The sequence below is a fragment of the Carcharodon carcharias genome, chromosome 25 (assembly GCF_017639515.1).
Source record: "Carcharodon carcharias isolate sCarCar2 chromosome 25, sCarCar2.pri, whole genome shotgun sequence".
Classification (NCBI taxonomy): domain Eukaryota; kingdom Metazoa; phylum Chordata; class Chondrichthyes; order Lamniformes; family Lamnidae; genus Carcharodon; species Carcharodon carcharias.
This window is the reverse complement of record NC_054491.1, coordinates 41,958,704-41,971,133: the sequence shown is the minus strand read 5'-3', so window position 1 is coordinate 41,971,133 and position 12,430 is coordinate 41,958,704.

Sequence of the window (12,430 nt, the reverse complement as noted above, 5' to 3'; positions counted from 1 at the left end):
TTGTGAGGGTGAGAGTGTGAGGGTGAGAGTGTGAGGGTGACATTGTGAGGTTGAAATTGTGAGGGTGAGAGTTTGAGGTTTAGAATGTTAGGGTGAGTTTGTGAGGGTGAGAGATTGAAGGCGAGAGTGTGAGGGTGAGAGTGTGAGGTTGAAAGTGTGAGGATGAGTGTGTGAGGGTGAGAGTGTAAGGTTGAAAGTGTGAGGGTGAGAGTGTGAGGGTGAGAGGTTGAGGTTGAGAGTGTGAGGGTGAGAGTGTGATGGTGACATTGTGAGGGTGAGAGTGTTAGGGTGAGAGTGTGAGGTTGAGAATGTCAGGGTGAGAGTGAGAGGGTGAGAGTGTGAGGTTGAGTGTGAGGGTGAGAGTGTGAGGGTGAGGTTGAGATTTTGAGGGTGACAAGGTGAGGTTGAGAATATGAGGGTGAGATTTTGATGGTGAGAGTGTGAGGGTGAGAATTTGTCAGTGAAAGTGTGAGGTTGACAGGGAGTGTGAGAGTGAGAGTGTGAGGTTGAGAATGTGAGAGTGTGAGGGTGAGAGTGTGAGGGTGAGAGTGTGAGGTTGAGAATGTGAGGGTAACAGTGTGAGGTTGAATGTGTGAGGGTGAGAGTGTGAGAGTGATATTGTGAGGTTGAAAGTGTGAGGGTGAGAGTGTGAGGGTGAGATTGTGAGGGTGAGAGAGTGAGGGTGAGGTTGAGAGTGTGAGGGAGAGAGTGTGAGTTTGAAAGTGTGAGGATGAGAGTATGAGGGTGAGTGTGTGAGGTTGAAAGTGTGAGGGTGAGAGTGTGAGGATGAGAGTGTGAGGGTGCGAGTGTGAGGGTGTGAGGGTGAGGTTGAGAGTGTGAGGGTGAGAGTGTGATGGTGACATTGTGAGGGTGAGAGTGTGAGGGTGAGAAAGTGAGGTTGAATGTGAGTGTGTGTGATGGTGAAAGTGCGAAGGTGAGTGTGTGAGGGTGAGAGTGCGAGGGTGAGATTGTGATGTTGAGTGAGGTTGAGGGTGTGAGGGTGAGAGTGCGAGGGTCAGAGTGTGAGGGTGACCGTGTGAGTATGAGAGTGCGAGGGTCAGTGTGTGAGGATGAGAGTGTGAGGGTGAGAGTGTGAGGGTGAGAGGGTGAGGGTGACATTATGAGGGTGAGTGTGTGAGGGTGAGAGTGTGAGGGTGACATTTTGAGGTTGAAATTGTGAGGATGAGAGTTTGATGGCTAGAATGTTAGGGTGAGTTTGTGAGGGTGAGAGTTTGAGCGTGAGAGTGTGAGGGTGAGGGTGTGAAGGTGAGAATGTGGAGGTTAGATTGTGAGGGTGAGAATGTGCGGGTGAGAATGTGTGTGTGAGAGGGTGCAGGTGAGTGTGTGAGGGTGAGAATGTGAGGGTGAAAATGTGAGGGTGAGATTGTGAGGGTGAGAGTGTGAGTGTGAGAATGTGAGGGTGAGAATGTTAGGATGAGAGTGTGAGGGTGAGGGTGTGAGGGGGAGAATGTGAGGGTGAGATCATGAGGGTGAGAATGTGAGGTTGAGAATGTGTGTGTGAGAGGGTGCGGGTGAGAATGTGAGGGTGAGAATGTGAGGATGAGAGTGTGAGGGTGAGAATGTGAGGGTGAGTGTGAGGGTGAGAGTGTGACGGTGCGAATTTGAGGGTGACAGTGTGAGGGTGAGAGTGTAAGGGGGACAGTGTGAGGGTGACAGAGTGAGGGTGAAAATATGAGGGTCAGTGTGTGTGGGCGACAGTGGGAAGGTGAAATTGTAATGGTGAAAATGTGACGGTCAGTGTGTGTGGCCGACAGTGTGAGGGTGAGATTGTGAGGGTACAAGTGTGAGGGTGAGAGTGTCAGAGTGAGAGTGTGAGGGTGAGAGTGTGAGGGTGAGATTGTGAGGGTGACAGTGAGAGGGTGAAAATGTGAGGGTCAGTGTGTGTTGGTGACAGTGTGAGGTTGAAAGTGTGAGGTTAAGAGTGTGAGGGTGAGAGTGTGAGGTTGAATGTGTGAGGGTGAGAGTGTGAGGGTTGAGATTCTGAGGGTGAGAGTGTGATGGTGAGAGTGAGGATGAGAGTGTGAGGATGAAAGTGTGAGGGTGAGAGTTTGAGGGTGAGAGTGTGAGGTTGAAAGTGTGAGAGTGAGAATGTGAGGGTGAGAGTGTGAGGGTGAGAATGTGAGGGTGAGATTGTGAGGGGGAGAGTGTGAGGGTGAGAGTGTAATGGTGAGAATGTTAGGGTAGGATTGTGAGAGTGTGAGGTTGAAAGTGTGAGGGTGAGAGTGTGAGGGTGAGAGTGTGAGGGTGACATTGTGAGGTTGAAATTGTGAGGGTGAGAGTTTGAGGTTTAGAATGTTAGGGTGAGTTTGTGAGGGTGAGAGATTGAAGGTGAGAGTGTGAGGGTGAGAGTGTGAGGTTGAAAGTGTGAGGGTGAGAGTGTGAGGGTGAGAGGGTGAGGTTGAGAGTGTGAGGGTGAGAGTGTGATGGTGACATTGTGAGGGTGAGAGTGTTAGGGTGAGAGTGTGAGGTTGAGAATGTCAGGGTGAGAGTGAGAGGGTGAGAGTGTGAGGGTGAGAGTGTGAGGGTGAGAGTGTGAGGGTGAGGTTGAGAGTGTGAGGGTGACAAGGTGAGGATGAGAATATGAGGGTGAGAGTTTGATGGTGAGAGTGTGAGGGTGAGAATTTGTCAGTGAAAGTGTGAGGGTGACAGGGAGTGTGAGAGTGAGAGTGTGAGGTTGAGAATGTGAGAGTGTGAGGGTGAGAGTGTGAGGGTGAGAGTGTGAGGTTGAGAATGTGAGGGTAACAGTGTGAGGTTGAATGTGTGAGGGTGAGAGTGTGAGAGTGATATTGTGAGGTTGAAAGTGTGAGGGTGAGAGTGTGAGGGTGCGATTGTGAGGGTGAGAGAGTGAGGATGAGGTTGAGAGTGTGAGGGAGAGAGTGTGAGTTTGAAAGTGTGAGGATGAGAGTATGAGGGTGAGTGTGTGAGGTTGAAAGTGTGAGGGTGAGAGTGTGAGGATGAGAGTGTGAGGGTGCGAGTGTGAGGGTGTGATGGTGAGGTTGAGAGTGTGAGGGTGAGAGTGTGATGGTGACATTGTGAGGGTGAGAGTGTGAGGGTGAGAAAGTGAGGTTGAATGTGAGTGTGTGTGATGGTGAAAGTGCGAAGGTGAGTGTGTGAGGGTGAGAGTGCGAGGGTGAGATTGTGATGTTGAGTGAGGTTGAGGGTGTGAGGGTGAGAGTGCGAGGGTCAGAGTGTGAGGGTGACCGTGTGAGTATGAGAGTGCGAGGGTCAGAGTGTGAGGATGAGAGTGTGAGGGTGAGAGTGTGAGGGTGAGAGGGTGAGGGTGACATTATGAGGGTGAGTGTGTGAGGGTGAGAGTGTGAGGGTGACATTTTGAGGTTGAAATTGTGAGGATGAGAGTTTGATGGTTAGAATGTTAGGGTGAGTTTGTGAGGGTGAGAGTTTGAGGGTGAGAGTGTGAGGGTGAGGGTGTGAAGGTGAGAATGTGGGGGTTAGATTGTGAGGGTGAGAATGTGCGGGTGAGAATGTGTGTGTGAGAGGGTACAGGTGAGTGTGTGAGGGTGAGAATGTGAGGGTGAAAATGTGAGGGTGAGATTGTGAGGGTGAGAGTGTGAGTGTGAGAATGTGAGGGTGAGAATGTTAGGATGAGAGTGTGAGGGTGAGGGTGTGAGGGGGAGAATGTGAGGGTGAGATCATGAGGGTGAGAATGTGAGGTTGAGAATGTGTGTGTGAGAGGGTGCGGGTGAGAATGTGAGGGTGAGAATGTGAGGATGAGAGTGTGAGGGTGAGAATGTGAGGGTGAGTGTGAGGGTGAGAGTGTGAGGGTGAGAATTTGAGGGTGACAGTGTGAGGGTGAGAGTGTAAGGGGGACAGTGTGAGGGTGACAGAGTGAGGGTGAAAATATGAGGGTCAGTGTGTGTGGGCGACAGTGGGAAGGTGAAATTGTAATGGTGAAAATGTGACGGTCAGTGTGTGTGGCCGACAGTGTGAGGGTGAGATTGTGAGGGTACAAGTGTGAGGGTGAGAGTGTCAGAGTGAGAGTGTGAGGGTGAGAGTGTGATGGTGACATTGTGAGGGTGAGAGAGTGAGGGTGAGAAAGTGAGGTTGAATGTGAGTGTGTGTGATGGTGAAAGTGCGAAGGTGAGTGTGTGAGGGTGAGAGTGCGAGGGTGAGATTGTGATGTTGAGTGAGGTTGAGGGTGTGAGGGTGAGAGTGCGAGGGTCAGAGTGTGAGGGTGACCGTGTGAGTATGAGAGTGCGAGGGTCAGAGTGTGAGGATGAGAGTGTGAGGGTGAGAGTGTGAGGGTGAGAGGGTGAGGGTGACATTATGATGGTGAGTGTGTGAGGGTGAGAGTGTGAGGGTGACATTTTGAGGTTGAAATTGTGAGGATGAGTGTTTGATGGTTAGAATGTTAGGGTGAGTTTGTGAGGGTGAGAGTTTGAGGGTGAGAGTGTGAGGGTGAGGGTGTGAAGGTGAGAATGTGGGGGTTAGATTGTGAGGGTGAGAATGTGCGGGTGAGAATGTGTGTGTGAGAGGGTGCAGGTGAGTCTGTGAGGGTGAGAATGTGAGGGTGAAAATGTGAGGGTGAGATTGTGAGGGTGAGAGTGTGAGTGTGAGAATGTGAGGGTGAGAATGTTAGGATGAGAGTGTGAGGGTGAGGGTGTGAGGGGGAGAATGTGAGGGTGAGATCATGAGGGTGAGAATGTGAGGTTGAGAATGTGTGTGTGAGAGGGTGCGGGTGAGAATGTGAGGGTGAGAATGTGAGGATGAGAGTGTGAGGGTGAGAATGTGAGGGTGAGTGTGAGGGTGAGAGTGTGAGGGTGAGAATTTGAGGGTGACAGTGTGAGGGTGAGAGTGTAAGGGGGACAGTGTGAGGGTGACAGAGTGAGGGTGAAAATATGAGGGTCAGTGTGTGTGGGCGACAGTGGGAAGGTGAAATTGTAATGGTGAAAATGTGACGGTCAGTGTGTGTGGCCGACAGTGTGAGGGTGAGATTGTGAGGGTACAAGTGTGAGGGTGAGAGTGTCAGAGTGAGAGTGTGAGGGTGAGAGTGTGAGGGTGAGATTGTGAGGGTGACAGTGAGAGGGTGAAAATGTGAGGGTCAGTGTGTGTTGGTGACAGTGTGAGGTTGAAAGTGTGAGGTTAAGAGTGTGAGGGTGAGAGTGTGAGGTTGAATGTGTGAGGGTGAGAGTGTGAGGGTTGAGATTCTGAGGGTGAGAGTGTGAGGGTGAGAGTGAGGATGAGAGTGTGAGGATGAAAGTGTGAGGGTGAGAGTTTGAGGGTGAGAGTGTGAGGTTGAAAGTGTGAGAGTGAGAATGTGAGGGTGAGAGTGTGAGGGTGAGAATGTGAGGGTGAGATTGTGAGGGGGAGAGTGTGAGGGTGAGAGTGTAATGGTGAGAATGTGAGGGTGAGATTGTGAGAGTGTGAGGTTGAAAGTGTGAGGGTGAGAGTGTGAGGGTGAGAGTGTGAGGGTGACATTGTGAGGTTGAAATTGTGAGGGTGAGAGTTGAGGTTTAGAATGTTAGGGTGAGTTTGTGAGGGTGAGAGATTGAAGGTGAGAGTGTGAGGGTGAGAGTGTGAGGTTGAAAGTGTGAGGGTGAGTGTGTGAGGGTGAGAGTGTGAGGGTGAGAGTGTGAGGGTGAGAGAATGAGGGTGAGGTTGAGGGTGTGAGGGTGAGAGTGTGAGTTTGAAAGTGTGAGGATGAGAGTGTGAGGGTGAGAGTGTGAGGTTGAAAGTGTGAGGGTGAGAGTGTGAGGGTGAGAGGGTGAGGTTGAGAGTGTGAGGGTGAGAGTGTGAGGTTGAGAATGTGAGAGTGTGAGGCTAAGAGTGTGAGAGTGAGAGTGTGAGGTTGAGAATGTGAAGGACACAGTGTGAGGTTGAATGTGTGAGGGTGAGAGTGTGAGGGTGAGAGTGTGAGGGTGAGAGTGTGAGGGTGAGAGAGTGAGGGTGAGGTTGAGGGTGTGAGGGTGAGAGTGTGAGTTTGAAAGTGTGAGGATGAGAGTGTGAGGGTGAGAGTGTGAGGTTGAAAGTGTGAGGGTGAGAGTGTGAGGGTGAGAGTGTGAGGGTGTAAGTGTGAGGGTGAGAGGGTGAGGTTGAGAGTGTGAGGGTGAGAGTGTGAGGGTGACATCGTGAGGGTGAGAGTGTGAGGTTGAGAGTGAGTGTGATAGTGTGAGGTTGAAAGTGTGAGGGTGAGAGTGTGAGGGTGAGATTGTGGGGGTGAGAGAGTGAGTGTGAAGTTGAGAGTATGAGGGCGAGAGTGTGAGGGTGAGAGTGTGAGGGTGAGAGTGTGAGTGTGAGTGTGAGGGTGAGGTTGAGAGTGTGAGGCTGAGGTTGAGAGTATGAGGGTGAGAGTGTGAGGGTGAGAGTGTGATGGTGAGAGTGTGAGGTTGAAAGTGTGAGGATGTGTGTGAGGGTGAAAGTGCGAAGGTGAGTTTTTGAGGGTGAGAGTTGAAAGGTGAGAGTGTGAGGTTGAGAGTGTGAGGTTGAGGGTGTGAGGGTGAGAGTGCGAGGGTCAGAGTGTGAGGGTGACAGTGGGAGTGTGAGAGTGCGAGGGTGAGAGTGTGAGGATGAGAGTGTGAGAGTGAGAGTGTGAGGGTGAGAGTGTGAGGGTGACATTTTGAGGGTGAGTGTGTGAGGGTGAGAGTGCGAGGGTGAGTGTGTGAGGGTGACATTGTGAGGGTGACAGTGTGAGGGTGAGAGTGCGAGGGTGAGAATGTGAGGGTGAGAGTGTGAGAGTGAGAGTGTGAGGGTGAGTGTGAGAGTGAGAGTGTGAGGGTGAGAGTGTGAGGGTGAGAGTGTGAGGTTGAAAGTGTGAGGGTGATAGTGTGAGGGTGAGATTGTGGGGGTGAGAGAGTGAGTGCGAAGTTGAGAGTATGACGGCGAGAGTTTGAGAGTGAGAGTGTGAGGGTGAGAGTGTGAGGGTGAGAGTGTGAGGGTGACATTTTGAGGGTGAGAGTGTGAGGGTGAGAGTGCGAGGGTGAGTGTGTGAGGGTGACATTGTGAGGGTGACAGTGTGAGGGTGAGAGTGCGAGGGTGAGAATGTGAGGGTGAGAGTGTGAGGGTGAGAGTGTGAGGGTGAGAGTGTGAGGGTGAGAGTGTGAGGTTGAAAGTGTGAGGGTGAGAGTGTGAGGGTGAGATTGTGGGGGTGAGAGAGTGAGTGTGAAGTTGAGAGTATGAGGGCGAGAGTTGGAGGGTGAGAGTGTGAGGGTGAGAGTGTGAGGGTGAGAGAGTGAGGGTGAGGTTGAGAGTGTGAGGGTGAGGTTGAGAGTATGAGGGTGAGAGTGTGAGGGTGAGAGTGTGATGGTGAGAGTGTGAGGTTGAAAGTGTGAGGATGTGTGTGTGGGTGAAAGTGAGAAGGTGAGAATGTGAGGGTGAGAATGTGAGGGTGAGATTGTGTGAGTGAGGGTGAGAGTGTAAGGGTGAGAATGTGAGGGTGAGATTGTTAGAGTGTGAGGTTGAAAGTGTGAGGGTGAGATTGTGAGGGTGAGAGTGTGAGGGTAAGAGTGTGAGGGTGAGAGTGTGAGGGTGACATTGTGAGGTTGAAATTGTGAGGGTGAGAGTTTGAGGTTTAGAATGTTAGGGTGAGTTTGTAAGGGTGAGAGATTGAAGGTGAGAGTGTGAGGGTGAGAGTGTGAGGTTGAAAGTGTGAGGGTGAGAGTGTGAGGGTGAGATTGTGGGGGTGAGAGAGTGAGTGTGAAGTTGAGAGTATGAGGGCGAGAGTTTGCGGGTGAGTGTGTGAGGGTGAGAGTGTGAGGGTGAGAGAGTGAGGGTGAGTTTGAGAGTGTGAGGGTGAGGTTGAAAGTATGAGGGTGAGAGTGTGAGGGTGAGAGTGTGATGGTGAGAGTGTGAGGTTGAAAGTGTGAGGATGTGTGTGTGGGTGAAAGTGCGAAGGTGAGAATGTCAGGGTGAGAATGTGAGGGTGAGATTGTGTGAGTGAGGGTGAGAGTGTAAGGGTGAGAATGTGAGGGTGAGATTGTTAGAGTGTGAGGTTGAAAGTGTGAGGGTGAGATTGTGAGGGTGAGAGTGTGAGGGTGAGAGTGTGAGGGTGACATTGTGAGGTTGAAATTGTGAGGGTGAGAGTTTGAGGTTTAGAATGTTAGGGTGAGTTTGTGAGGGTGAGAGATTGAAGGCGAGAGTGTGATGGTGAGAGTGTGAGGTTGAAAGTGTGAGGATGAGTGTGTGAGGGTGAGAGTGTAAGGTTGAAAGTGTGAGGGTGAGAGTGTGAGGGTGAGAGGTTGAGGTTGAGAGTGTGAGGGTGAGAGTGTGATGGTGACATTGTGAGGGTGAGAGTGTTAGGGTGAGAGTGTGAGGTTGAGAATGTCAGGGTGAGAGTGAGAGGGTGAGAGGGTGAGGTTGAGAGTGTGAGGGTGAGAGTGTGAGGTTGAGAATGTGAGAGTGTGAGGCTAAGAGTGTGAGAGTGAGAGTGTGAGGTTGAGAATGTGAAGGACACAGTGTGAGGTTGAAAGTGTGAGGGTGAGAGTGTGAGGGTGAGAGTGTGAGGGTGAGAGTGTGAGGGTGAGAGAGTGAGGGTGAGGTTGAGGGTGCGAGGGTGAGAGTGTGAGTTTGAAAGTTTGAGGATGAGAGTGTGAGGGTGAGAGTGTGAGGTTGAAAGTGTGAGGGTGAGAGTGTGAGGGTGAGAGTGTGAGGGTGTGAGTGTGAGGGTGAGAGGGTGAGGTTGAGAGTGTGAGGGTGAGAGTGTGAGGGTGACATCGTGAGGGTGAGAGTGTGAGGGTGAGAGTGAGTGTGATAGTGTGAGGTTGACAGTGTGAGGGTGAGAGTGTGAGGGTGAGATTGTGGGGGTGAGAGAGTGAGTGTGAAGTTGAGAGTATGAGGGCGAGAGTGTGAGGGTGAGAGTGTGAGGGTGAGAGTGTGAGGGTGAGAGAGTGAGGGTGAGGTTGAGAGTGTGAGGCTGAGGTTGAGAGTATGAGGGTGAGAGTGTGAGGGTGAGAGTGTGATGGTGAGAGTGTGAGGTTGAAAGTGTGAGGATGTGTGTGAGGGTGAAAGTGCGAAGGTGAGTTTTTGAGGGTGAGAGTGCAAGGGTGAGAGTGTGAGGTTGAGAGTGTGAGGTTGAGGGTGTGAGGGTGAGAGTGCGAGGGTCAGAGTGTGAGGGTGACAGTGGGAGTGTGAGAGTGCGAGGGTGAGAGTGTGAGGATGAGAGTGTGAGAGTGAGAGTGTGAGGGTGAGAGTGTGAGGGTGATATTTTGAGGGTGAGAGTGTGAGGGTGAGAGTGCGAGGGTGAGTGTGTGAGGGTGACATTGTGAGGGTGACAGTGTGAGGGTGAGAGTGCGAGGGTGAGAATGTGAGGGTGAGAGTGTGAGAGTGAGAGTGTGAGGGTGAGAGTGTGAGGGTGAGATTGTGGGGGTGAGAGAGTGAGTGTGAAGTTGAGAGTATGAGGGCGAGAGTTGGAGGGTGAGAGTGTGAGGGTGAGAGTGTGAGGGTGAGAGAGTGAGGGTGAGGTTGAGAGTGTGAGGGTGAGGTTGAGAGTATGAGGGTGAGAGTGTGAGGGTGAGAGTGTGATGGTGAGAGTGTGATGTTGAAAGTGTGAGGATGTGTGTGTGGGTGAAAGTGAGAAGGTGAGAATGTGAGGGTGAGAATGTGAGGGTGAGATTGTGTGAGTGAGGGTGAGAGTGTAAGGGTGAGAATGTGAGGGTGAGATTGTTAGAGTGTGAGGTTGAAAGTGTGAGGGTGAGATTGTGAGGGTGAGAGTGTGAGGGTGAGAGTGTGAGGGTGACATTGTGAGGTTGAAATTGTGAGGGTGAGAGTTTGAGGTTTAGAATGTTAGGGTGAGTTTGTGAGGGTGAGAGATTGAAGGTGAGAGTGTGAGGGTGAGAGTGTGAGGTTGAAAGTGTGAGGATGAGTGTGTGAGGGTGAGAGTGTAAGGTTGAAATTGTGAGGGTGAGAGTGTGAGGGTGAGAGGTTGAGGTTGAGCGTGTGAGGGTGAGAGTGTGATGGTGACATTGTGAGGGTGAGAGTGTTAGGGTGAGAGTGTGAGGGTGAGTGTGAGGGTGAGAGTGTGAGGGTGAGGTTGAGAGTGTGAGAGTGAGATTGAGACGGTGAGAGTGTCAGGGTGAGAGTGTGAGGTTGAGAATGTGAGAGTGTGAGGGTGAGAGTGTGAGGGTGAGGTTGAGAGTGAGGGTGAGAGTGTGAGGTTGAGAATGTGAGAGTGTGAGGGTGAGAGTGTGAGAGTGAGAGTGTGAGGTTGAGAATGTGAAGGACACAGTGTGAGGTTGAAAGTGTGAGGGTGAGAGTGTGAGGGTGAGAGTGTGAGGGTGAGAGTGTGAGGGTGAGAGAGTGAGAGTGAGGTTGAGGGTGTGAGAGTGAGAGTGTGAGTTTGAAAGTTTGAGGATGAGAGTGTGAGGGTGAGAGTGTGAGGTTGAAAGTGTGAGGGTGAGAGTGTGAGGGTGAGAGTGTGAGGGTGTGAGTGTGAGGGTGAGAGGGTGAGGTTGAGAGTGTGAGGGTGAGAGTGTGAGGGTGACATCGTGAGGGTGAGAGTGTGAGGGTGAGAGTGAGTGTGATAGTGTGAGGTTGAAAGTGTGAGGGTGAGAGTGTGAGGGTGAGATTGTGGGGGTGAGAGAGTGAGTGTGAAGTTGAGAGTATGAGGGCGAGAGTGTGAGGGTGAGAGTGTGAGGGTGAGAGTGTGAGGGTGAGAGAGTGAGGGTGAGGTTGAGAGTGTGAGGCTGAGGTTGAGAGTATGAGGGTGAGAGTGTGAGGGTGAGAGTGTGATGGTGAGAGTGTGAGGTTGAAAGTGTGAGGATTTGTGTGAGGGTGAAAGTGCGAAGGTGAGTTTTTGAGGGTGAGAGTGCAAGGGTGAGAGTGTGAGGTTGAGAGTGTGAGGTTGAGGGTGTGAGGGTGAGAGTGCGAGGGTCAGAGTGTGAGGGTGACAGTGGGAGTGTGAGAGTGCGAGGGTGAGAGTGTGAGGATGAGAGTGTGAGAGTGAGAGTGTGAGGGTGAGAGTGTGAGGGTGACATTTTGAGGGTGAGAGTGTGAGGGTGAGAGTGCGAGGGTTAGTGTGTGAGGGTGACATTGTGAGGGTGACAGTGTGAGGGTGAGAGTGCGAGGGTGAGAATGTGAGGGTGAGAGTGTGAGAGTGAGAGTGTGAGGGTGAGAGTGTGAGAGTGAGAGTGTGAGGGTGAAAGTGTGAGGGTGAGAGTGTGAGGGTGAGATTGTGGGGGTGAGAGAGTGAGTGTGAAGTTGAGAGTATGAGGGCGAGAGTTGGAGGGTGAGAGTGTGAGGGGTGAGAGTGTGAGGGTGAGAGAGTGAGGGTGAGGTTGAGAGTGTGAGGGTGAGGTTGAGAGTATGAGGGTGAGAGTGTGAGGGTGAGAGTGTGATGGTGAGAGTGTGAGGTTGAAAGTGTGAGGATGTGTGTGTGGGTGAAAGTGAGAAGGTGAGAATGTGAGGGTGAGAATGTGAGGGTGAGATTGTGTGAGTGAGGGTGAGAGTGTAAGGGTGAGAATGTGAGGGTGAGATTGTTAGAGTGTGAGGTTGAAAGTGTGAGGGTGAGATTGTGAGGGTGAGAGTGTGAGGGTGAGAGTGTGAGGGTGACATTGTGAGGTTGAAATTGTGAGGGTGAGAGTTTGAGGTTTAGAATGTTAGGGTGAGTTTGTGAGGGTGAGAGATTGAAGGTGAGAGTGTGAGGGTGAGAGTGTGAGGTTGAAAGTGTGAGGATGAGTGTGTGAGGGTGAGAGTGTAAGGTTGAAAGTGTGAGGGTGAGAGTGTGAGGGTGAGAGGTTGAGGTTGAGAGTGTGAGGGTGAGAGTGTGATGGTGACATTGTGAGGGTGAGAGTGTTAGGGTGAGAGTGTGAGGTTGAGAATGTCAGGGTGAGAGTGAGAGGGTGAGAGTGTGAGGGTGAGTGTGAGGGTGAGTGTGAGGGTGAGGTTGAGAGTGTGAGAGTGAGATTGAGACGGTGAGAGTGTCAGGGTGAGAGTGTGAGGTTGAGAATGTGAGAGTGTGAGGGTGAGAGTGTGAGGGTGAGGTTGAGAGTGTGAGGGTGAGAGTGTGAGGTTGAGAATGTGAGAGTGTGAGGGTGAGAGTGTGAGAGTGAGAGTGTGAGGTTGAGAATGTGAAGGTCACAGTGTGAGGTTGAAAGTGTGAGGGTGAGAGTGTGAGGGTGAGAGTGTGAGGGTGAGAGTGTGAGGTTTAGAATGTTAGGGTGAGTTTGTGAGGGTGAGAGATTGAAGGCGAGAGTGTGAGGGTGAGAGTGTGAGGTTGAAAGTGTGAGGATGAGTGTGTGAGGGTGAGAGTGTAAGGTTGAAAGTGTGAGGGTGAGAGTGTGAGGGTGAGAGGTTGAGGTTGAGAGTGTGAGGGTGAGAGTGTGATGGTGACATTGTGAGGGTGAGAGTGTTAGGGTGAGAGTGTGAGGTTGAGAATGTCAGGATGAGAGTGAGAGGGTGAGAGTGTGAGGGTGAGTGTGAGGGTGAGAGTGTGAGGGTGAGGTTGAGAGTGTGAGAGTGA